Here is a 27,499-nt window from a genome sequence, read left to right as displayed (position 1 = left end):
TGATTACATAAATTCTCAAGTGACTATTCGAAACCATTCCAATGCTAACTTTGGGCATTTTATTAATCATTAAAATAGGCATGAATGCAATTGCTAGGTATTCAGCATGTATATGTGTCCAAAATATTACCCATACATTATATCAACAAACACAAAGGTAGGATGTGGGCTGTATTTTTAGAATAATGAACATGATAAAATGTTAGGTATTTTGTTATATTTCTTCTGAAATATGCAATTTGTTACAAGTTATATTGTCTGTGAAAAGAATCCCTACTGCAACTCTAATGTGGTTTTTTAGTATCAAAAACATAAAAGCACATCAGAACACATCATGTGCAAACCATGGCATTAAACAGATTAGAAAACTAAATGTCATACTGTAACATGACCGGGGGTTTTGTAGTTAATTTACAAGAAAGGCAGAAGAGCTCTGTAGGAAGCACTTTCTCCAAATATGCACCCTGCAGCTAAAATACCTCATATACCTCATTGTTCTTACAGGGGTAAAAAAAAAAAAAAAAAAAAAAAAAAAAAAAAAGGTGTAAGGAAAAAACCCTTGACTAAAGTAATAAATTTAAAGCTTATGTGCATTTTTAAGATGACTAAATGAATTCCATGTGAGATTGTGTATTGCAAGCAAATAAAAAAATCACAGCAATCTTATCTATAAAGTACTTTTGTAATCTACCATTTGTCTGTTTGCACTGCAGTTGTACTGAAATATTTGTGAGTTTATGAATGCTTCAATTACCAGTAAACTTTTATTGAATTCCTATTTAATTGTATTTTCTTCTATGTCCCTCTGTGTCACTGTATTTCTGTTAGTACACTTGAGAAAATACGCTGCTCTGCAGTCCCCTGTAGCCATAAAGATGCTATTTTGGTTTATTTAGTAAAAAACATGTTGGAATTTCAAATCAAATATGATTTGCTGCTAGATCTGGAGGAGTTAAACAGGACTCTGTATGCTGTTGAAGAGACTGAAGTAGAAAGCCCTCAGTCTACTTAATTAAGGCTTTTCATATAAGCACTGCCTGAAATCACCTTAGCTGCCTTTTCAAGCTCTCACCTGGTTCTAATTAAGCTCCTTGGAACATTAACCTGGCTTTTTCCTCATGATTCATCTCGTTAGGAAAAAAAGGTAAATTACTTGCTTTTATATGCTACTTTGTATAGTGGTCTTCTGCTGGAGTTGGTGAAATCCTTGAACATTGTCTTTAATAGAAACAGGATTATTTCTTTGCAAATAAAGTGATCAACATGTTTAAACAATTTCTTAATGAAAACGAATAATCCCTGACAGAGATTCATTATATAATGACAGTGCCTACTACATTTTACCTCTGGACGATTAACCATGTCAACAATTGAGATCACCCAATAGGCTAATGGCCTGGTAAAGCAGTTATCAAGAAGTATACAGTAGTTCTAACTTAAGGCTTATGTATTTAGGACACTTATGTTCTCAATGCAAAATCAAGGTGTTGGACCATATAGTAAACCAACCTGGAATACCTGCTGCCCTGGTAGGCTAATATATCGCATACATTTGCATTCTGAGAGATAGTGTGGAAAAACCTTTTAAAAGCTCAAAGGAATGGGAGTGTCAAACTGCATTATATCCTGAATATGAGATATACTAATTTTTTCCTACTTGTGTAAAAGCGAAAACACTTGGAACAAGTTAAACCCTATATATATTCATATGTTGTTACTTTATTTTTTTAGTATGTATATTACATTAAAATTTTACCTCCTTTAGCGATTTGTTGAACAATAACCATTTATCTAGCTAAATGATAAAACATAATTACTTCCAGCTGTTGCAAAAAAAGAAACTGTAGTCAACCTGAAGAAAAAAGCAATAAAGAAAACTTTTGGACCTTGTCAAAATACAATAATTTTCAGACCTGAGTGAACACTACTCTTTTGTTCAATAGCTGAACAAAAGGAATAAAAAGCATATTAGTTGGATCAAGCTGAAACTTGCTATTTCCATCGGTAATTTTTTTCAGGTCTAATGAACATGGTATTGGACTCAAAAGGGTTTGCTTTGTTTTCATACAAGAAAAAACTTTTACATAAAAAATATATTGTAGTACTTCTCTTTCCCCATCAACTGTATAGAATATTTACCCTAACACAGGATGTGTGACTATACAACAGCCATCTGAAAGTGAACCAGGGAAAAAGTATATTAGAAGCAAAACTCTTTTACCTTGTTCCCAGTTCTAAGTAAGTTGTCCTAACTACCAGGTAATGAAGTCATTCTCTCACTTTGACAAGTGAAAACAGTCTAGGAACAACCTACACAAAGGTATGCGGTAGCAGCATTAGCAGATGGTGAGAACATTCTGCACAGTAAAAAAAGATACATTCAAAAGAGACAAGTGAAATTTCTTGTGTCCATCTATAAGTTGGCAGATAAACCAATTACCAAGCCACTTGGTGTGACACATTTACAAAAACCTTGAGTAGTCTCAGATGCCCTAAAATTCTATTTGTGGAGGATTAAATGGTTTGCCCCCCAGTCTTTGACTGTTTTACTAGCAACAGAAAAAAACTGTTTAGTTTCTCCATTGAAAAAGATGCAACAGATAAATCACCATTCTCAAACTAATTTATTAATGCCAGGGATAGCTATGATATAGCTGACAGAATTTTTATAAACATACTGATTAACAACTTGGTTATGAACACTTGGTTTATACCAGCTAGTTACAACCTGCCAGGAGCTCCTGATTACAAAGAAACCAGCAATATTTTTACTTCTTATGTACAAATATTCAAATATGTTTGTCTTCAGGAAATGTATTAAAGCAGAGATATTTGCCAGAGAAGAAAAACACCTCATAAGAGGTGCAGGGTTTTTCCTACTACCTCTCAGAACAAAAGAAGAGTCTCTCTGAGACTCAAGGGTAGTGCAGAGCTAACAGTAGTGGAGATAATTGTTCAACATGGAGTATGAGTAACAAATTCCAAAGAACCACTTGCTCATATACCCTTCAGAGTATGAGGCTGAGGCTTAGGGTGCAGTAAATTTCACAGTATCTGGATATACACCATTCTTGTATTTTGAACATTTTCACTAGTTCCTCATGCTGTTAAAGTAATTATTGTTGTACTAAATTTCATTGCGGGTATGAATGCTGAGGTAGAATATTCATAAGGACCCATCATGTATGTACCATGAGTAATTTAGAATCTTAAGTGTATATTCTTGTAAGTAGCTCTCACTTAAGTACATACCAATTTAACTATCCAATCTAGATGTACAATGATTCTGACCCTCAGCTATAGTTATTATCACATTCTATGAGCCATCTTCCCCAAATTTAGCAAACTTTCATATTTTATCTGAAAATCTCATCTTGAAAGAGCCATTAACACCTGCACTTCTTCCTTGTCTAAGGATGAAAACAATAGCAATAAGAAAGTAATTTCTAAAAGTAGTTCTGATTCTTATCAATTTCTTACTGTATCTGAAATATTCAAATGACCTTTAAAGTGTTTCAAACTATTCTCACATATTTTTGGGATTTTCTCAGCTGATAAGAGGTATTACTTTCTGAAAGGGCAACAGCAAAGTAATTCAGAGATGCCAGATGAGCAAGTGAAGATTTAGTTCATAATGGAATATGAAACAGAACTTCCAGCTGATTACATGAGACCTCTTCACTTAGATACAGTTCTCAATATTGAACTAATTTGCAAAAATACCTCCAAAACTAGATGATTTGCTACCCAGGCATACTTCAGGTCCACATTAAATTTTGTTCCTTCATGTTTCTCCACTTTAATTTCAGGATCATATATGCATAAACACTTATAAGATGAAAATGTTATTTTGGATGCTTTTAATGGAATAGGTTTGGAGGGGGAAGTTCTAAAATAAACAGAAATTATTTAGATCTCCAAGTTGAGAGTGGGCAAAGAAAAATGTTTTTACAACTCATTAAACATGTCAATACCACTAGCAGCTACGTTGTGAAGGAATAAATACTTAAGCTGTTCCCAATGCCAAACTGAGTGTTCAGGTTTTGTGGGTAGCCAGGGTCTGACGGTCGGAAGATATTGCGCTGTACGGAAAGGTAGGGCCCCTCTCCTAGTAGCCAATTGCACTTGATTTATGATGTTAGCAGACGGATGTGATGTTGTAAACCAAAGCTGTATAACACCGAGCCATCAAGCAATAAACGCCATTTGCCGTCCACCACATTGGTGTTAGTGAGCTTATGGCCCGAGCGGCCCAGGGCTGGTCGCCGTGACGTTCCTGAACCAGGTCGCTAAGCCTACGCAAAGGCAACAAGTGGTGCCGAAACCCGGGAACATCGCCTGGACGGGTGAACGTCGGCCGGAGCAGCGAGAGTAGCCCGGCGGGGAGGACGCTCCCGGACCCACAAGGAGGATGGAGTCCATTGTGAAGGTCGTATCCGAAATACATAAACAATGGGGTATTAGTTGTAAGCCCAAAGATTTTACTCTTGCAGTAGCGAGGCTTTTACAGCTCGGGGTCGTTGAGCAACCGGTGGATATTCTCCACCCGGAGGTGTGGGATAAATGCACCAAAGCCTTAGCTGAGGAGACTATATCCTTGGGCTCTGGCAAGAGCCTTAAATCATGGGGGAAAGTTATGCAGGCCCTGCGGAAAGCCATACATGAGCAGGAAACCTGGCAGGCTGCGAAATCCTGCCTCCGAGACACCCCAAAACTGGGGATCGGGGCAGCCACGCAGACTCCACAACCCCCTGACATTCCCCTCCCTGACATTCCCGGCTCTCCTGAGCCTGCTGTATCTCGGGAGGGCGACACCCCCCCCCAACTCTCGAACCCCGACACGTCTTCTAACCAACGGACAAATGCAGAATCTTTTTGGGGTGGGCTGGCCGAGGAAGCAAGAAATGCTGCATGGAATGCTGAGGCCACAGCAGGCTGGGCTGGGCCTCCACCCTATGCACCCCAAGATGGCGCCGAGCTCAAAGGCGGGGGGCGGGGCGAGGACATCTTTGGCGGGAACGGGGAGGAAAAGCCAGCCTTAACAAGCAAGCAGGAACGGGAGGGGGAGGAGAAAGCGAATGAGCACAAAGGCGGGGGGCGGGACGCGAGAGAAAAGCGGACAGCCAATCAGAGCGGCCGCCGTAGGGCCAGTTCCCCCTCGATTGGTGGGCGGGACGAACAAATGGGGAGGAGGGGCGGGCGCAAGGGGAAGGACCGGCCCGCCCGTAAGGGGAAGGAGCGACCCGCCCACAAGGGGAAGGACTACCCCCCCCACAAGGGAAGCGGATGCGGCCGCAGCCCGACAAAAAGGTACCGAACACCAGATACAACCAGTCAATCGAGTTCTGATTCTGAATCAGACACTAATAATCGACATAACGACCCAACTGTGACCATCATTCAATATATGGATGATATCTTAATCGCTGCACCATCAGGAAAGCAGGTGGACCAGTTAATATCACTGGTTTCTGAAACCTTAAAAACAAATGGGTTCGAAATCGCGAGTGTGAAAATTAAAAGGGGACCATGCGTGAGCTTCTTGGGAGTAGAAATCACGAGTTCCTGTATAACTCCACCCCAAGTAAAAATTCACCGACACATCAAAACACTCCACGATATGCAACAGTTAGTGGGGTCCCTACAATGGCTCCGCAACATTGTCCTGATCCCTCCGAATATCATGGCCCCGCTGTATGACCTTCTGAAAGGAAAACACCCATGGGAACAGAAGGTACTAACACCAGAAGCAATGGACGCTCTTGACTTTATCGAAAAACAGGCGTCGTCAAGCACACTCGCCAGGTGGAACCTAGATGTGTCGCTTGACCTGTATGTGCATTTCACCAAGGGAGGGGGAGTGGGAGCACTGGCCCAGGGACCCCCTGACAAAGCACACCCAATACAGTGGGTAGTCCTCGGAAAACCGTCACGTGCATTTTCCCCCGGAATCGAGTGCCTTGGTAACCTTATCATGAAAGGTAGAAAACTTGCCCTAAGACACCTAGGCATCGAACCTGCCAAGACATTCCTACCCTTTAGTAAACAGCTCCCGACGCAATCGGTGGCGATGTCAGAGCATTTAGCTATAGCCCTCTGTCCTGGGTTCAGCAGTGGCAGTCAGTTTTTTGTTTTTTTTCCTTCTTAGTAGCTGTTGCAGTACTGTGTTTTTGACTTTTGGCTTGGGAACAAAAAAAACTGATAACACCGATGTTTAGACTGACCAAGGATTTTGTGAGTCTCATGCTTTGCCAGGGAGGAGGAGGGGCCGGGAGGAAGCAGGGACAGGACACCTGACCCAGACTGGCCAAGGAGGTGTTCCATACCACAGCACGTCATGCCAGGGGATGGAACTGGGAGCTACCCGGAAGGGCACGTCCCCTGGTGGGGCGGGCTGTCTTTTCCGGCGGGCGGTATCGTATTCTCTTCCCTTGTTATTTCTCTTGTCGTTGTTATTGTTGGTGGCGGCAGTGGTGATTTGTGTTATACCTTAGTTATTAAACTGTTCTTATCTCAACCCGTGGGAGCTGCATTCTTTTGATTCTCCTCCCCGTCCCTCCAGAAGCGGAGGGAAGAAAGGGGGGGGGGGGGGGGGGGGCAGTAGACTGCGTGGTTCTGATTTACAGCTTGGGCTTAAACCACGACAGTTCTTTTGGCGCCCAACGTGGGGCCCGAAGGGTTGAGATAACGACAGATCTGACCGGAGTGTGTCTAATCGTATTTGTGATAAGCATTCAGTGTTTTGGATTGATAGTCACTTGTCACAATGCTGATTTATTGGCTCTCAAGGTTGTTGTTTTTGATCTCACAGTCTCAATATGCCGTAGGTTACTTAGAGCTGGTATTTGCTGTGTTAGTGTTTTTCAAGTGTGGGGCTTGGGCTAAGGTTATTGTCTCATTATATTTTATGGTAATGACTTGTAATACAATAGAAAAATTGATCATGAAACTGATCTGGCTTATGTTCCCAGTGTGGTCACCACCTTTATACTTTGGGAGGTATATAATACAAATGCTTAGCAACTATACATCTTTTTTCTCCTTCCTGGGTGGTCAACCTATGAAGGAGACATTCTTTTACCCTCCCAGTGCCCCTTCCAGACCGTTTACAGCATCGTTTGAGAGTTTTGAAGTTTTTGAGTGGCCTTTTAATATTGTTGAGACCTGTTTGCTGATTGTGATGGGGGTCACCATGTTGGCACGCATACAGAGTGTGTTTTGTCCACAACCATTACGTCTGATCTCAAGAGTTAAGCAGAGTCGGGTTTGGGCCTTGTCTGGGGTTAGACGACAAAATAGGGGGACCGAGAGATTTTCCCCGAGGCTGGACAGCCATGAGTGGCAGGGTGTGTGGGATAGTATGGGCAAGTATCTAGGTCAGTGGGCCCCTCCAGTGTTTTGGAACTTCACCACCGAACAAGTGCAAAATCCAGAAGAATTAGTAAAACACTTAAATGAGGTGTGCTGTCATCCTGGTCATACCAGAGAGGGACAAATCATGTCAATGTGCTGGGGCTTGGCCTATGCTTACCGGGCCTTGTTCAACACTATCCAGCACCTTCAAAAGGAAGGAAATGTCCTTGGATCTGAGGGCGAAGCAACAGACAGCGCAGCTACTCCAGCTCCGAGCACAGCAGCTACACCACCCCCAGCGACAAGTACAGCCACTACTCAAACTTCGACTGCAACAGACAGTGCAGCTACCCCAGCGACAAGTACAGCCACTACTCAAACTTCAACTGCAACAGACAGCGAAGCTACCCCAGCTCCAACCACAGCAGCTACACCACTCCCAGCGACAAGTACAGCCACTACTCAAACTTCAACTGCAACAGATAGCGAAGCTACCCCAGCCCCAACCACAGCAGCTACACCACCCCCCGCGACAAGTACTGTTGCTACTCAAAGCACAGTGATAATGACTGCAGCTAAACCAGAGAACCAATTCATACCAATATCGATTGCCCCCATAAGCAAGAGAAAAAGCAGAAAAGAGGCAAGAAGGGTGAAGCAAGATAAAGAAACAATGCATTCACCACCCAGGCCACCACCTGATCAGGAGTCATCATCCCATGATGAAGAAGAAGAAGAAGAGGTGACTTCTCGACCTCGGACCTCAACCGAGCTACAGAATATGCGAAAAGATTTTACCCGTCAACCAGGGGAGCACATCATCACCTGGTTGCTTCGATGCTGGGACAATGGGGCCGATGGTCACAAACTAGGAGGTACGGAAGCCAAGCAGCTGGGATCACTTGCTAGAGAAGGGGGAATTGACAAAGCAATTGCAAGAGAGAAAAAGTCCCTCAGTCTTTGGAGGCGGCTCTTGGCAGCTGTGAAAGAAAGGTTTCCATACAAGGATGATGTTACGAGTCGTTTGGCCAAGTGGACTACTTTAGACAAAGGCATCCAGTCTCTGAGGGAATCAGCCATCGTAGAGATGATCTATCACACCAAACCGAATAACGGAGATATACCCATAGACCCAGATGAAGTCGAATGTACACGACCCATGTGGCGAAAACCTACACGGAATGCACCGTCATCATATGCCCATTCATTGGCAACGGTAACCTGGGGTGACATAGTAACACCAACAGTGGATGAAATGATTCACAAACTCCGAGAGTTCGAAGACAATCTCACCCCTTCCATCATCTCAGCTGTGGAAAAACTGTCCCAGGATGTCAAACAATTGAGGGACGATCTATCTGATTTATCCAGCTCCTCACGTGTACCAACATACGTCTCAGCTGTTAACAAAAGACGTCCTATTGTTCAAGACAGAAGATATAGAAGGCAAACACCACGGGCCACCCTATGGTTTTACCTGCGGGATCATGGAGAAGACATGACGAAGTGGGATGGAAAACCTACTTCAGCTTTGGAGGAACGGGTGCATGAATTGAAAATAGGAACAAGGGTCAAGACTAATCATCCCATGAGAGCTGCGGCTTCAGTCTCTGGTGAGCAGGTTCCCAGATGGAGCGGAAGAGCTGATTTTACTCCAGCTCCTGTGATAACGAAGAATAATCCCTTTCAACACGACTTAGGTGTCCAACGTTGTGATGACTGTTAGAGGGACCCTGCCTCCAGCCAGGTGGAGGTAGGGGATAATCGGATTTACTGGACTGTGTGGGTCAGATGGCCTGGCACATCAGTCCCGCAGAAGTATAAAGCTCTCGTAGATACCGGTGCACAGTGTACCCTGATGCCGTCAAGCTGTCAAGGGGTGGAACCCATCTATATCTCTGGAGTGACAGTAGGATCCCAAGAGTTGACTGTACTGGAGGCTGAGATCAGCCTGACTGGAAGGAAATGGCAAAAGCACCCCATTGTGACTGGTCCAGAGGCTCCATGCATCCTCGGCATAGATTACCTCAGGAGAGGGTACTTCAAAGACCCAAAAGGGTACCGATGGGCTTTTGGTATTGCTGCTTTGGAGACTGAGGAAAATGAACAGCTGTCCACCTTGCCTGGTCTCTCAGAGGATCCCTCTGTCGTGGGGTTGCTGAAGGTCGAAGAACAACAAGTACCAATCGCAACCACAACAGTGCACCGACGGCAGTATCGCACCAACCGAGACTCCCTGATTCCCATCCATAAACTGATCCGTAGTCTGGAGAGTCAGGGAGTGATCAGCAGGACCCGCTCACCCTTTAATAGCCCCATATGGCCAGTGCGAAAGTCTAATGGAGAGTGGAGACTAACAGTAGACTATCGTGGCCTGAATGAAGTCACACCACCATTGAGTGCTGCTGTACCGGACATGCTAGAACTTCAGTATGAACTGGAGTCAAAGGCAGCCAAGTGGTATGCCACGATTGATATTGCCAATGCATTCTTCTCAATTCCTTTGGCAGCAGAATGCAGGCCACAGTTTGCTTTTACTTGGAGGGGCGTCCAGTACACTTGGAACCGACTGCCCCAGGGGTGGAAACACAGCCCTACCATCTGCCATGGACTGATCCAGAATGCACTGGAACAGGGGCAAGCTCCAGAACACCTGCAGTACATTGATGACATTATTGTGTGGGGTGATACAGCGGAAGAAGTCTTTGAGAAAGGGAGGAAAATAATCCAAATCCTGCTGAAAGCTGGTTTTGCCATAAACCGGAGTAAGGTCAAGGGACCTGCACAGGAGATTCAATTTTTGTGAATAAAATGGCAAGATGGACTTCACCAGATCCCTACAGATGTGATCAACAAAATAATAGCAATGTCTCCACCAACTAATAAGAAAGAAACACAAGCTTTCTTGGGTGCTGTGGGGTTCTGGAGAATGCACATCCCAAATTACAGTTCGATTGTAAGCCCTCTCTATCATGTAACCCGGAAGAAGAACGATTTTAAATGGGGCCCTGAGCAACAACAAGCCTTTGAGCAAATTAAACGTGAGATAGTTCATGCAGTAGCCCTTGGACCAGTCCGGAATGGGCCAGATGTAAAAAATGTACTGTACACCGCAGCTGGGGAGAATGGTCCTACCTGGAGCCTCTGGCAGAAAGCTCCAGGGGAGACTCGAGGTCGACCCCTCGGCTTTTGGAGTCGGGGATACAAAGGATCTGAGGCCAGCTATACCCCAACTGAGAAAGAGATACTGGCAGCCTATGAAGGGGTTCGAGCTGCTTCGGAGGTGATTGGCACTGAAGCACAGCTCCTCCTGGCACCCAGGTTGGCCGTGCTGGGCTGGATGTTCAAAGGCAGGGTCTCCTCTACACATCATGCAACCGATGCGACATGGAGTAAATGGGCTGCACTAATTACACAACGAGCTCGAATAGGAAATCCCAGTCGTCCAGGCATTCTAGAAGACATCATGGACTGGCCAGAGGGCAAAGATTTTGGAATGTCACCAGAGGAGGAGGTGATGCGTGCTGAAGAGGCCCCACCATATAATAAACTATCAGAAAGTGAAAAGCAGTATGCCTTGTTTACTGATGGGTCCTGCCGTATTGTGGGAAAACATCGGAGATGGAAGGCAGCTGTATGGAATCCTCAACGACAAGTTGCAGAAACTGCTGAAGGAGAGGGTGAATCGAGTCAGTTTGCCGAGGTGAAAGCCATCCAGCTGGCCCTGGACATTGCTGAACGAGAAAAGTGGCCAGTACTTTATCTCTATACTGACTCATGGATGGTGGCAAATGCCCTGTGGGGGTGGTTGCAGCAATGGAAGCAGAGCAACTGGCAACGCAGAGGTAAACCCATCTGGGCTGCTGCACTGTGCCAAGATATCGCTGCCCGGGTGCAGAACCTGGTGGTGAAGGTACGTCATGTAGACGCCCATGTACCCAAGAGTCGGGCCACTGAGGAACACCAGAACAACCAACAAGTGGATAAAGCTGCTAAGATTGAAGTGGCTCAGATGGACTTAGATTGGCAACATAAAGGGGAATTATTTTTGGCCCGGTGGGCCCATGACACTTCAGGTCATCAGGGCAGAGATGCAACATACAGATGGGCCCGTGATCGAGGGGTGGACTTAACAATGGACACTATTGCCCGGGTTATTCACGAGTGTGAAACATGTGCTGCAATTAAACAAGCCAAACGGTTAAAGCCTCTTTGGTATGGAGGACGATGGCTGAAGTATAAGTATGGGGAGGCCTGGCAGATTGATTATATCACACTCCCACCAACCCGCCAAGGCAAGCCCCATGTGCTTACCATGGTGGAAGCAACCACCGGATGGCTGGAAACATACGCTGTGCCCCACGCCACTGCCCGGAACACTATCCTGGGCCTTGAGAACCAGATTTTGTGGCGACATGGCACCCCAGAAAGAATTGAATCAGACAATGGGACTCATTTCCGGAATAACCTTATAGACACTTGGGCCAAAGAGCATGGCATTGAGTGGGTATATCACATCCCCTACCATGCACCAGCCTCTGGGAAAATCGAACGGTACAATGGGCTGTTAAAAACTACACTGAGAGCAATGGGTGGGGGAACTTTCAAGCATTGGGATACACACTTACCAAAGGCCACCTGGTTGGTCAACACCAGAGGATCTGCCAACAGGGCTGGCCCAGCACAGTCAGAACTTTTACATATTGTAGAGCGGGACAAAGTTCCTGTGGTGCACATGAAGAATTTGCTGGGGAAGACAGTCTGGGTTCTTCCTGCTTCAGGTAAAGGCAAACCCACTCGTGGGATTGCTTTTGCTCAGGGACCTGGATATACTTGGTGGGTAATGCGGGAAGATGGGGAAGTCCGATGCGTACCTCAAGGGGATTTGATTTTAGGGGAAAACAGACAATGAACTCAATTGTACGCTGTTGCCTGCTATAGTCCACCAACTAGAAGTCTGCAGGGCACCAGCGACTGGCTCTGACTTCCCTCCGACCATCATCCCAACAGAGAATGAACTTTGATAGAACCGGACGAGTTCTACAGTAAAGGAATGATCAGCATCAGCAGGCAACGATCCAACACTGCATACAGCTTCTTCTGCCCTGAAAGACTGTTCCAAGAGATGGAGCCCAACATCATGAACCGAATGGACTCAGTAGCTTTATAGGAATTGGTCCGTGCACTAAGATAACAGTGCACCGAGATGAGAGTGAGGGTATATGGAAAATGTGGGATCTGAGCATGACGTGAATGGTATGGAACAAGGGGTGGATACTGTCCTGGGTTCAGCAGTGGCAGTCAGTTTTTTGTTTTTTTTTCCTTCTTAGTAGCTGTTGCAGTACTGTGTTTTTGACTTTTGGCTTGGGAACAAAAAAAACTGATAACACCGATGTTTAGCCTGACCAAGGATTTTGTGAGTCTCATGCTTTGCCAGGGAGGAGGAGGGGCCGGGAGGAAGCGGGAACAGGACACCTGACCCAGACTGGCCAAGGAGGTGTTCCATACCACAGCACGTCATGCCAGGGGATGGAACTGGGAGCTACCCGGAAGGGCACGTCCCCTGGTGGGGCGGGCTGTCTTTTCCGGCGGGCGGTATCGTATTCTCTTCCCTTGTTATTTCTCTTGTCGTTGTTATTGTTGGTGGCGGCAGTGGTGATTTGTGTTATACCTTAGTTATTAAACTGTTCTTATCTCAACCCGTGGGAGCTGCATTCTTTTGATTCTCCTCCCTGTCCCTCCAGAAGTGGAGGGAAGAAAGGGGGGGGGGGGCAGTAGACTGCGTGGTTCTGATTTACAGCTTGGGCTTAAACCACGACACCCTCGTCGGATTCGGCGGAGAAGTCCGATATGCTGCAAAGCCCCCCTGGACCCAAATGCTGGCGGTCGTCGACATCGACCTTCCACAGAAAATCCTGGATCGGCCTCAACAGGGACCTACAGTTTTTACAGACGCATCCTCAGCGACTTCAACCGCAGCAGCGGTATGGCAATCAAAGGAAGAATGGCACTGCGTAAAAATGACCGACCACACATTTTCGGTTCAACAGTTAGAAGCAGCAGCCGTAGTGCTAGTGTGTGGACTGTTCCCAACGGAGCATCTCAACATAGTCACTGATTCAATGTTTGTAGCTAAACTCTGCCTAGCTATGTCGGGGCCCGGTATGTCAATATCTTGAATAGCTCTGATGCTGGAAGAAGCGCTTTCCACCCGACAAGGTACCATATCAGTTATTCACATCAATAGTCATGACCCAGTTAAGGGATTTTTTCAAATCGGCAATGACAAAGCAGATGCTGCCGCGAAAGGCCTGTGGACGCTAAGAGAAGCCCGTCAGTTACATGAATCCTTCCATATCAGAGCCAAAGCGTTAGCAAAGAAATGTGGACTTTCAGTCACCGACGCAAAACACATAGTGGCAACGTGCCCTCACTGTCAAAAAGCACCACTGTGGCCCTGTGGAGTCAACCCCAGAGGCCTTAAGGCCTCCGAAATATGGCAGACAGATTTTACACTTTGCCAATTACTGAAGCCTCGAGCATGGCTAGCAGTGACCGTGGACACATACAGCGGAGTAATCACCGCCACCCAACATCTTAAAGCGAGCTCTAAAGCAACTATTCAACATTGGTTGTCGGTCATGGCATGGCTTGGCATTCCAAAACAAATCAAAACAGACAATGGCCCAAATTTTATCTCTAAATCAGTTCAAGCATTTGCTTTAAAATGGGGCATCACTCTAACACACGGCATTCCATATAACAGCACAGGACAGGCCATAGTCGAGCGAGCAAACCAAACCTTGAAATCCAAATTAGAGGTATTAGCAAAGACAGAAGGGTTTAACAATACCATCCCCACAGGAGACCAAGCCCGCCTACTAGCAACCGCTCTCTTAGCATTGAATCAGTTTCCTAGGGGAGAGGAAGCAAACAGCCCTGCCCAAAAACATTGGTCCACTCGTGTATTAGATGATGGCCCATTGGTCATAGTCAGAAATGAACTGGGAGAGTGGGAACACGGATGGAGATTAGTCCTAACAGGACGGGGATACGCTGCAGTCAAAAAAGATGACCAAATTAAATGGTGCCCGATTAAATCAATCAAACGAGATTTGAAGGACAAAACTGATGAAAATTGTGAGTTTTTGTTTACAGGACCGATTCATTGGACACCCTCGTGACCGGTACTTCCCACTACCACAAGGGGACGATGAGCCAGCCAATTCCTTACCTGCCCCGAAGAGCCCTCCGGCAACTGAACACCCCACGTCGTCAGAGCAACAGCATCGTCAAAAGGCCCCTCCCAAAAAGGGGCTATGGTACCTTTGTCTGATCATGTTTTGGGGGCTTTTCACTGTAGCGAGGGCAGAATCGAATTCTCATTATCCTCATCAACCTTTCAAATGGACACTATATCAATTTGATTCTGGTACAGTTATACAAACCATAACAACGTCAGGGGCTCCTAGTTTTATGGCCACCCTTTGCCAACTAATACCTATAATACTCTGCTTCAAACGAGGAGCATACTATTTTTGCCCCAGTTCCAATCCAGGAAAGAGTTACTGCAACTACCCCGGGCACTATTATTGTGCTTACTGGGGCTGTGAGACGATTGCAAATGCCTGGATTCCAGAGCCAAGGAAAGACCCCTTTTTGCAGGTATCCTGGGCTCCTTATGGGTGTAGACCCCCACCAATAAACAGAGGTGAAGAATTTCACTCTCCTTACGCCATATCGACATTTTATGGTACAAATTATTGTAAGCACCTCTATTTGAATGTAAGTAATCCTCAACATCCGAGTTGGCTCTTGGGAAAGATGTGGGGAGTTCGATATTATCAAACAGGAAAAGATAGAGGTGGCTGCATTCGTATTCAAAAAACATTGATTCCGGCTGATCCATTGCCAGTACACCCTAAACTAACATTTGCTGGTAAAACACTCCTACCAACCCTTGGCCAAAATCCTATAGTCAGAAAACTAACTGAACCTGATGTACCTACAGCAAAATATAGCACCGCACCCACAGTAAGACGTAACACAGTGAGACCACACACCAATACAATTCCTTATGAAGATCCTCTCTGGGGAATGATGCAGGCCAGCTATCGAGTATTAAACAAGACCCATCCGAACTTTACAGAGCATTGCTGGCTATGCTATGGAATAAAACCACCCTTTTATGAGGCCGTAGGAGTAAGTGACATACCTATTCTAGCAAATGGTACAAATCCGCCCCAATGTACATGGGAGATGGAAAAACAAAGCATAACACTAGCACAGGTGGTAGGAAGCGGTGTATGTCTGGGTGCTGTCCCAGACAATAAACAACAGTTGTGTGTCAGTAAGATACAGGATAATATCTCAGCAAAATGGTTAATACCAGTCAACAATGCTAAATGGATCTGTTCTATTATTGGAGTCACACCCTGTTTATCCTTAGACAACTTTAACAAATTGGCGGAATACTGTGTCCAAGTGTCTATAATTCCCAAGATAATTTACCATCCTGAAGAATTTGTTTATCGCTCACATCTTACTCCGGAGCACCATTTGTTAAAACGAGAACCCCTTACAGCTATAACGATAGCCACCCTACTATTAGTGGGAGGTGCAGGATTAGGTACAGGCGTAACATCTTTAGTGCAACAGAGTTCAGAATTTCACGCTTTGAGAATGGCCGTCGATGAGGATCTAGCCAGAATCGAACAATCTATAACTGCATTAGAGCAATCAGTTAGATCACTATCTGAAGTAGTGCTACAGAACCGTAGAGGTCTAGATCTGATGTTTCTTCAACAAGGAGGAGTGTGTGCTGCATTGAAAGAAGAATGTTGCGTATATGCGGACCATACTGGAGTGGTAAGAGATACCATGGCAAAGTTACAAGAAGGTTTGGAAAAACGAAGACGGGAATGAGAAGCACTGCAAAGTTGGTATACATCCTGGTTTACCCAATCGCCATGGTTGACTTCCTTAATATCTACCCTGATGGGACCAATCATAATAATTCTCCTAGCTCTGATCTTCGGACCCTGTATATTGAATAAGCTTGTATCGTTTGTTAAGAGCCGGTTAGAAACGGTTAATATTATGCTCGTAGAACGTCGACAATTACTTTAGTACTATTTTTAGTTAATAATACCTCAAGTTCTTATGTTTCACTTTAGCTGTTCGGACAAATCCGAACCTCTGGGAGACCTTTTTAGTCATTGTCATTTCCTCTTACCACGTAGACTGGCCCCCTACGTGGTAACAGGTGTGCACTTTTTAAAACAATTGAAACACCCGAACCTCGTGCTGAGTGAAGGGAACATAAGCTCATCACAGTCAGGTCAACGTTACCTGCGCGGGGACGCCCGCTAGGGTTGAGTCTGTCACCTCACACAGCAGAGATGCCTTTCGGAGCTACTTTACTGACGGTCTTCCCAGAGCATATAGGTTCAAGTTCAACTTTATCACCTCACAGAGATCTTGTCTTTTTAGTTACCTTTAACTCTACCTCGTTCTTTCAGTATACCTCTTCATTATCTACTACCTAATGTGCCTTCTGTCTTTACTCAGGAGTGTGCTTTATAGCGTAGACTTATTTTAAGGTGTGCAATCTAAATAAGATCCCTTTTGGGTATAGTGTTCTTAGTGGTTTTTAAGCTTATTGTTTAGGTTATATAATTATGCATAGGGAGGGGGGAAATGTGGGTAGCCAGGGTCTGACGGTCGGAAGATATCGCGCTGTACGGAAAGGTAGGGCCCCTCTCCTAGTAGCCAATTGCACTTGATTTATGATGTTAGCAGACGGATGTGACGTTGTAAACCAAAGCTATATAACACCGTGCCATTAAGCAATAAATGCCATTTGCCGTCCACCACATTGGTGTTAGTGAGCTTATGGCCCAAGCAGCCCAGGGCTGGTCGCCGTGACGTTCCTGAACCAGGTCGCTAAGCCTACGCGAAGGCAACAGGTTTTTTCCATTTTATGTGTTGTTGTAACTGACAACCAAGAAATGCAAAGCAAGGATTTAAAGTGCCACACTTAACGCATCCTAAAACACTTGTGTATAATTCCTCCATTATTTCCAAATAAACCCTCCCCAGGGACACTATGAGGTAGACTTTTAACTTAAAACACGAATTTGTGTGATTCATGGGATTCATTATTTCCTTTATTCACAAATAGGGACCTCAGAATTTTAGAGATGGAACCTGTAATTCCAAACACAGTTTAAAAAATAGTAAGCATTTTGTACCTTCTACAGCTAGTTTACACTAGTGAATAATATACAGAGTAAAATACATGCATACATATAACTACATGCATATTTATACATAGTTATGATTTATATATTTATTAAAATATTTATTGTATGAAATAATACATTTATTAAGATATTTATTGCATAAAATATATTGCTTGTAAGTATATATGAATATATATGTAAATAAAAGTCCTACGGCAGAAGTCTGGCAAAAATAATGTGGCAATCCCTTGGTGGAAGCAACTGCTTATTCACTTGTTCTATGAAAACTACGTATTTAACATGACTATCTCTGCAGACCATAGCACTTATAGTGCTTCTGGGATAGAGGATTTTCTTACAGGAATAAATACACAGGGACATGTGCAATTGTTGAAACATTTTCAGTACAAGATGTGACATTCCTCTCTCAGGCTTATAGCTGGAGTAGTCTATTCTGCTCCAATGCGGTAGTGAAGGCAGTCTCTTCCAATTAGGACCAGGCAGGACACCAACAGGGAAAAGAAAAATGCTATGAATATTTGCTGGTCTGAAAAATTTTACCATTGTTCATCATCTTGAGTTTTGGTTTTGTTTTGTATTTTTTTCAGTCTGCTGTATTTAAAAACTACAGACATGAAACTTGGAGTAGTGGGGGAATCCTCAAAGAGCCTGAATGAAACCAGAGATTCACTTCTTCACAGATCGAAGCCCACAAACTGCAGGATTTACACTCTTGTTATTTCCTACCTCAAATGACTGATTTGTAACGCCTCATTGTTTAGTATACATTTATATCATCTGTACATTATCTAAAACAGGGTTCAGATGACAATTTAATTAAAACAAATGTGCAAAAGTAAGGGAGAAATCTGATGAACTCACTAAAGTTCCAGTCTGAGTGATTATCACCCAACAACATAACATTGCCATATTGTAGCTAGCATTTTGGAATCTCTAATTTAAGGGGATCCCTGCAGCCATATCTAAAACTTTACAACATTTGCTTCAGATTTTAAATTTCCATTAGTTAATGCTTGTAAAAAAAGATAGGAGGAGCACTGTGTAAATACTAAGCACTGCTATTATTTTAATATAAGTGGGTTTAAAGAATGTTAATGATTAACATTATGAAAACTAAGGGCAATATAGAGCACAATACCTTTTCTTCTAGGAAGTGGGTATTGTGCCTCTGAAAGTACTTTGGGCAATACCGGTTTGAATATGTTGATGTTGAACACATTAGTAGAGATTATTTTAATTTTTGTCATGTGGAAAGCCATGGATTTTTTTCTGACTTTAATATGAATCAAATCATCCTTCATGTGGAAGAAATTTACAAATCTCTCTCCTTAACACAAGTAAAATGTAGGTAAAAAATCAATGCAAATAATCTGATCCTGATCACTTAGACATGCCTCATATTCCCAGTCCATTTCTTCCATTCGTCTCTATCACGGGAAGATTCATTGCTGGTTTTGAGCAGATGTCAGCAGCACTAAAAAATCCTTATTTCCATAACTTACAATGCACCTGTGGAATATTCTGAAAATAAACAAAAGTGAAACTAATATAGTCAATTTTTGTGGCAATAACAGCTAATTTCTTCTTTGCAGTTTTACAGACAGTTGAGATGCTGGGGTTTTGGTGGGGTGGAGGAGGTTGGTTTTTTTTTTTTATTTATTTTAATTAAGAAGTCCTTCACTTGTTAAGCTTTGATCTATCATCTCTTTCTCTCTACATTGTCCTTTGCATGCAGCTTTGTCTGTTTTGTGAATCATTCTTCACCTGCAGTCTTCTTATTCAGTACACCTTTAAAATCACTGCAAGTCATTCAAAACCAAAAGGAATATAAGTCTCAAATCTGGCTTTAAGAAGCTATCTAAGCCTGCAGTGCTATTGTATGTATAATGTACAGTCCTACTTTGGTAACCATGGTTCCCCAGTGTTTCTTTATATCCTGAGTTCCAAGCCTGTGTTGCCAAGAGTTGATCAAACCTGTGCAACTGTTTATAAAACAGTATTTTTTCTCATAATGCTACATAGTCTTTTATGATAAAAGAAATATGTTTAGCAATGTTGAAGCCTGAAAAGTTGAAGCCTGAAATTTTAATGGTTTAACTCTGATCTAAAACCAAACCTCAAGATGTAGGTGCAGGGGAAAGGAAGAGACATGCCCAAAGGGCTGCAGAAGTTATGACTAATTTTGCCCAAAAATTGTCTCTTTATTTTGCCACTGCTTTCAACTCATCTTCCTTGTAGTCTAGATTATGTAAGACTCGGAAACTACTGCTGGAGGAACTGAATTACAGTGTCCTAGATAGAGATTCTGAACAACTTTACAATGCTTTCTCAAAAACGTGATAAATCAATGATGTCAAAAGAATTGAAAAAAGAAAGAGGTGATGTAAAACCAGCTAGTCATTCTTTCCTTTCCCATTAACTTCCAATTTTTTTCCTCTTATCTTTGCAATCTTATATTAGTATGGATTCCTGTTTCCAAGCTCTAGGTTTCTTTTGCATTTCTTTCAGTTACCACCAACATCAAATCATCCTCTTTCACCATGCTGACTACTCAACTTTTAAGTTTCCCGTCATTTCCATGATGATGCATGAGTTCTGAAGGCTAGAGCTCCCCCAGGTAACACCAAGAAGAAGCAAGGATTTTGTCCTGATCTTGAATTCACATTTTTCTGAAAATGCCTATTTATATATATATATATACACACATTAGAAAAAATCTTGAAGCAAATCAAAAGTAGTTCATGTTCATGGCATTTAATATTTTGCTTGCTTATTAAAGATTTTGCTGTTTCCAGTTGCTGATAAATTTGATCATGAAGTTGGATATAATTTCTTTTTTGCATTCACCTCTGGAGTCTGGATAAAATGAGAACTTACAAGCATTACAGTAGATTAAAGGTGGCTGCTACTTTCATCAGGTCTGAAACCAAAAGCCAGTCGGCAAAGAAGTTTCAGCTCACTAGCCACAAGAAATTCCATGCAATCTCTACTGATTCAGATACAGGGCTAGGTGCAAGAGAGAGGGAGGTTTATTATAAATTTCTACCCTGAATCCAAACTCATCCCTTTAAGAAGTTGCTCATAATCTTCTCAGTGCTTTTGCTGTTTCTCAGAAGAAGAGTTAATCAGTCTCCACTTATTTCTACTATAATGTCAAGCTGATCTACTTCACTTATTTTTCCCAGATCTTACTCGTAAAAGTACACGTATTAAAGTACTATTTTAAGTAAGTTGAGAATAATAGCTGATAATTTCAGGGAGAAAAAAAAAAAAAAAAAAAAAAGGAAGTGTAGGAAGCACTGAACACAATCATTATGGTGGGAAAATGGAATGTCTGCAAATGTAGCACTAAAAATTTCTCTGAAGAATAAAGGACACACAACATCACATTGTTGGTGCAATGTTAGTTTTATACTTGTTGATGCACTGATCTGGGTTGCAGCTGAAAATTTTCAGGATCAGAGAAAGCAGTATCTGTTTAAAATATATATAGCAGCTTAAGAAGAATCATAAAGTCAGCAATGATACATCTCTAATACATAACAAGTGAAATGATCCAAATATTCACTGTGAATGTAGCTCTTAAACTTCCTTTTCCTGCTTTCACCTTCAGATACCAGAACATAAAGTCTGACATAAAATTATATGTATTTAGAACACCAAAGTGTTATATTTCTGAAAAAGTTTATAGAAGGTTTTACAAGCTCAGCGTACTTCTGTGAAAATTTCACTTTGAAAATTTTGGATTACATAAATAATTTCTGTACATTATTACAGTGCACATCCAATGATAAATAACAATGAAAAGAATTACTTTATTTTTTAATATGTATTCATGAAAATCTGAAATCAAACGTTGGAATAAACACTTTAATACACGTGCATGAGCTAAGAATCATAGAATCATAGAATAGTTAGGGTTGGTAAGGACCTTAAGATCACCTAGTTCCATGAAAAGCTCAACTGGAAATGCCACTGTGTTATTAAAACAGGCAATTGGGTAAGTATTTTTTTTTGTTGTTGTTATTATTATTTAATCATTCATATTAAAGCAGATAATCCCTTATTTTGAAGGCACTTTAGTGTTCAGTCAGGTTGAAAACTTTTTTCTGAGAAAATAGTGGGGTAATTGCTAAATACTATTTTATAATTTCAAACTTATTTTAAATTTCATCATCAGGTAGGTGTGTTAGAAATTGCAAGAATATCCACTACCTTTAACTACTTATAGTTAAAAGTGGACTGTACAAAGTAAGAGAGATGAAACAGCACTAAATTTTGAAAGGATAAAATGGAAAATCCCTAAATCAAAATGCACTGAGATAAAACTTTGAAACCATTCATTTTGGAAATTATTCTTTCTGCTTTCAAATAAATTAATTTTACAAACATCACCATTAGCTCAAAGAGAAATTTCAAGTTTCCATAACCATTGGATATATCAACAATGAATAATCATGTACAAAGCAGCACAGATTTCCTCTGCTAAATTAAAAAATATATATATATATATATATACACACCACTAATAAAGTTGAATGATACATTTTCTTTAAAGCAGAAGGACAGATGAAATGCTAAAAGCCAGTTTGATATCTGGAGACTTCACACTGCCTGGAAATAAATTCACAAAGAGAGAAAGGCTGCATGGAAAAAAAAATGAACTAAAAAAGTAACGAAAAGTGAAAAAGATGCATATGTCAGCTATAGCACATCACCTGGAAGGAGGAACACAGAATAAATCTGCATGTTTGAAAAATGATTATAGCACAGGTAGCAATGAAATGCAGATTGCACTACAGGGTAAGATTAAAAAGGAAATTTTTAAACCACAACACATTAAAAAAAAGAGATCAGGGAAGATGGAGAGGTTTTTAAGTGGTGCTAAGGCAAACTCTGACAAAGGTAATCTTCTTGAAAAAGAAGCTCTTCAAATAAGAGAAACCACAGAGAAACCAATACAGCTATTACAAAGATCAAATATGAGAGGACAAACATAGCCACCTGAATGAAGGATAATGCTATTTGAATGTGAAAAGAAATATAGCATTTTTCTACTACTATTTTTTATAGAAATCAACATATCATAGAATCATAGAATCATAGAATAGTTAGGGCTCGAAAGGACCTTAAGATCATCTAGTTCCAATCCCCCTGCCATGGGCAAGGATGCCTCACACTAGACCATGTCACCCAAGGCTCTGTCCAACCTGGCCTTAAACACTGCCAGGGATGGAGTATTTACCACTTCTTTGGGCAACCCATTCCAGTGCCTCACCACTGTCACTGTAAAGACCTTCTTCCTTATATCTAGCTTGTACTTCCCCTGTTTTAGTTTAAACCCTTTACCCTTTGTCCTGTCACTACAGTCCCTAATGAAGATTCCGTTTCTGGTATCCAAACATTCTAACAGCATCCTCTGATTTCCCCACCATGATAACTAATGGTCTGACTGTCCAATGAGAAATACAGATGTGCGTAACTTTCTTAGATAAATCCAAGAAATAGCTTGAGTATGACAAGAATTGTAACAGGTTCCTGGAGTGGGTGGAGCACAAGAATGCTGAAGGGAAAATTGCTGGATTTCTTACAAATCTCTTCAGTAAACATTGTTTAGAGGCAGCGGGAAAAGGTCATTTGGAAATGCCTCCTAATGAAGGAGAATGTGAGTATTTCAGGTGCAGCAGAACTTGCCATAAACTGTAGCTTTTCCTTTTACCCATTAGGAGGAGAGAGAGCAAGAGAGAATACTGAAAATGGACAGAAATTAAGAGTAATCCTGAGGCTGCTCTAAATTATTCCAGAGGCCCTGGAGAAGGTAATGTTATCTGAGTGTCACCTTATATTGTACATAGCAAATATTCAGAATAATTCTGGAAGAAAAATGGTGTCTGTCCCCAGAAAAATACTGCCTGTGTTACGTTCATCTAACCTTACTTTTAAAATATGAAGATTAATGCATACTGGACAGAAGCAGCAAATTAAAATGGGCAAAATGATTGTTACATGGGACCATTTGAAGACTGAAAAGAAAAAGTAAGCTACAATTGTGGCTATTTTTTTTTTTTTTAATTATTTTTCGTTGCTGATCTTGGCTTAGGAGGAGTCAATCTTCTTTCCCCAGCTATGTGCAACTGCTAAATATCAAGGAGATGCTCTTTAGTCACATTGTTTGATGTGTATGTCACACTGCTAAGGAATATGAATCAAATGCATGTTATAAATATTCAAGAGAAGTTACAGTCCTAAGCATCTCCAAGAGTGTAAAGTCTTCAAAGCCTATTTATTATTAAGCAAATGTGTTTCTTGCTCATTCAACATTTTGGTCTTTGAATTTCACTAACAAGGAATCAAACCTCATAAAGAAACTCTTCTCAAGAACTCTGGAAAAAAAAAAAAAAAAAAAAAAAGGCTTATTTTCATCATTATGTGTGCATGTACACATATAAAACTACAGTTGTGTTTTATAAAACTAGTATTTTCTGAGTAAGCCACTGAATACGAACATTATTCTTTCAGTTTAAAATGCAAACTCTCTTGAAAAATATCACCTTTTAAACTAAAATAGAGCACACAAATTAGTGGGATGTGACACTGAAAATCAGATCCTGACTGCATGGGGTTTTCTTTTTTATACAATATAATAATGAATAGGTTCACTGGATATTAAGAAGTATACAAGTAAATGCAATATTACTCCACCTACTCTGATGATCTTTTGCATTCATTGACTGATTTCCATAACATCTTAAGATCAGAGCCCAAAATAAAAAAGAGAGAAGAGATGTTCAGAGGCAGATGAATATAAGAAGGCTTTGATGATTACAGTAGAATTCACCATAATTTTGAAAAGAAAGCTGTCTTTTCTGAAAATTGTCATGGTAGGGTTATATTGCTGATTTCAAAGCCGGAAAAATACAGAAGAAAGTTCTTATGATCAGAATAATTAATGATCATATAATTCTTACAACAATATTTTGATAAGGAGGAAAATATTTTTACAGACTATAAAGATTAAAAAATGGTAACACACAATTATGAAACATATATTAAAAAGATTAAATAGTTTCATTACTAGCATATTCATTAAGTTCAACAGCTGGGTCTGACACATCCTGGGCAACCCGCAGCTATGCACATGTTGCTGTGTTCTTTGTAAGTGTATCACCCAAGGAAACAAAATTATTTTACTATGTATTCTCCAACATCCAGAAGACCAGTTACGTAAGACTAACTTCACAGATATCTGTGTGTATCCAATTAAACTGTACCTATTTGTCAATCATACCAATAAATACTTTCCAGCCACATTTCCATTTTCTAGCTGATCATTGGAACAGCTTGGAACCAAGTGTCTAGTCTGCTCTAATTTTCATAGTTAGCAGTGCTGCGCCAGAGAGTATCATTCCAAGTAAGCCCTTGTTAATTAAAATCATACTTTGACGATGTTTCTCCAGTTGCAAATCTGTGCTTAGGGATGTGAAAACTTCAGAACAGGAGGAAACGAACTGAGAGACACTCCTGGTCTTTTCCACATAGGATGCTGATTTCACTTTTCTTTATTGTAATGAAAAGTTAGGCCTTTAATATACTTATTTTCGCTACCCAACCAAAAGCTACAAAAGATACACTGCTGCATCCAGTGACAGTCTGATTTCCTTTAAAAAAAAAAAAAAATGAAAAAAGAGAGAAATTCTATTTTTGAAAATTTTTATTTCTTTGTAGAAGCGTAAAAAGATCATGCACACATAGACTGCATTAAACTAGTGTGCTCCCTTGTCTTTCTATATTTTCATAACAGAGCACAAAAATTTGTCACTGAAATAACATGTAAAAGGTTTATGGATTTTTTTTTCTCATTTCTTGTGATTAGCATCCTACTCTTAAATAGAAGATTAAACCCATTTTATTTTGTGCCTGTTCCATCATAAAACATTAGTGTTTCATCACATTAGTATGCTTCCACCACGGCACTATATTAAAAAGGTGCCCAAAATAAGGTATTTATTTAAATCTTCTAAATGGAATCCCAGCATATGACCAAAAAATTAAGCTGTTTATTGAATTACTGTTGAATGCATGAAAGTGACAGGAAGATGATACAAATCTGACCAGAATATCCCAGCTGTGTAAACTTTAACTTTTTAACCATGGAATAACTAAGAGATGACATTTTCTTTGAAGCTTGGTAATAAGGAACTTGTAGTAGACAGTAGAGTTGACATGCTGAACTGCTGCGATATTTTTTTTTTATTATTTCATTAACGTATTGAAATTTAATCTCTAAATTAATTTAAATTGAAGCTTATCCTATGAAATTTCTGTGTTTCATATTTACTATATGGTGATTTACTGACTTTTGATCCATAGCAGATGGAAGATCCCCCCAAGGAAATTATGCAAGACTTCACAGATTCTGACTACTGATTGCACAAGAAGCTATATCATTACAGCATGCAGAATAATGTAGTACCTTAAAAGTGCAGGAGATCTATAAAACCATTTCAAAAATATTTGAGGGTGCTTGTATAGTTTTTGAAGGAGAAGAATTGCCATAGGTTCCTTGGTTCTACTGTTCTGAAAGACTAAAGATTACAGGCTGTAGTCAGGTTATGTGATACAAAAAGGTGGCACAGAATTTAGTGTTTTTTATTTTTCTCCACACTTTCCAATTGCAGTAAAACACTTATTCCCAGGCCTTGAAGAACAGAAGGCAAAAAAGCCCTCTTGTGTTTCCAAACCTTTATAAATGTAAGACAGCTTTTGCTTACAGAGCATGTACTAAGAGACATGGCTATATACCAGCAAGGAAAATTAGGGACCCTTTTTCCTACAGATCTGATGCCAAGTGCCTGACTAATAGGAGGAAGTTCTACAGTGGTGTTTCCTCTGCCAATAGGATACAATAAAGCAGAAGGCAGTCACAATCGTGTCGTTTATAAGCAGTCTTCATATAAATATGCTGAAATGCAACAGGCATCTATTCTGTTGATGGTTGAAGCAGACTATGCACCCCTCAAAAACATCAAAAACATCAGTGAAATTTCACATTGTTGAATCTCATTATTTCCATTCCTAGAACAATGTGCTTTATCCATCATTTGGGAATGGGGTATAAATGTCACAGTCTAGTCCCATGGCCTACAGAAACAAGCACAAAAATATGCCTATCCCTTTGTGGTTTTCATCTTTGCTTCCAAGGTTGCTCTCTCTGGAATCAATAGTCTCTCTTGATCACTTCTGTTTCACAGTTTTCTAAGAAAGAAATATAAACACATTTGAAAGGAGGACGAAAGGTTTTATATATACCATAGGAAAGATTATTGGAAGCTATTAAATACTGGGATAAAGAGCATGTTACACTGAGACAAACCACAGGGATTCATCCTCATGTGCACTTTTCAAAGTACTTAAACAGAAAGGTATTGCCTGCTTTGAGTATAATAATTGGTAAAAAAAAAAAAGACTTTTCACTCACAAATTTCAAAATACATTTAAGGCAGAAAAGTTTGCAGATTAGAAGTATTTTATCTGACATCATAACTACAAATGGTTATTTTTCACTTCTACAGAAAGAAAAAATAAAAGTAAAAACGAAATTATTGCAGTAAGAATTCAGAAATTGCTGGTATCTTCTGGTACATTGAATTGATGTGAATCCTCAATGAGAACAAAAAAAAGTAAAACTTGTTGGAATTAATTTTACTCTGTGAACAGTTTGCCCTCCCTGAGTAAAGAACAACTTCCCACAACTGTGTTTGGTCTGTGCTGGTCTAGCTTTGCTGTGATATGACAACCAGAACTTGAAATGGAAAACCAGAGGTTCCAAATTTATTGACAGCTTTGGTTAAGCTACCACTGCCAGCATTAAATTGCAGTGA

This window comes from Psittacula echo, assembly GCF_963264785.1.
Source record: "Psittacula echo genome assembly, chromosome: Z".
NCBI classification, from domain to species: domain Eukaryota; kingdom Metazoa; phylum Chordata; class Aves; order Psittaciformes; family Psittacidae; genus Psittacula; species Psittacula echo.
This window is presented reverse-complemented; position numbering follows the sequence as displayed.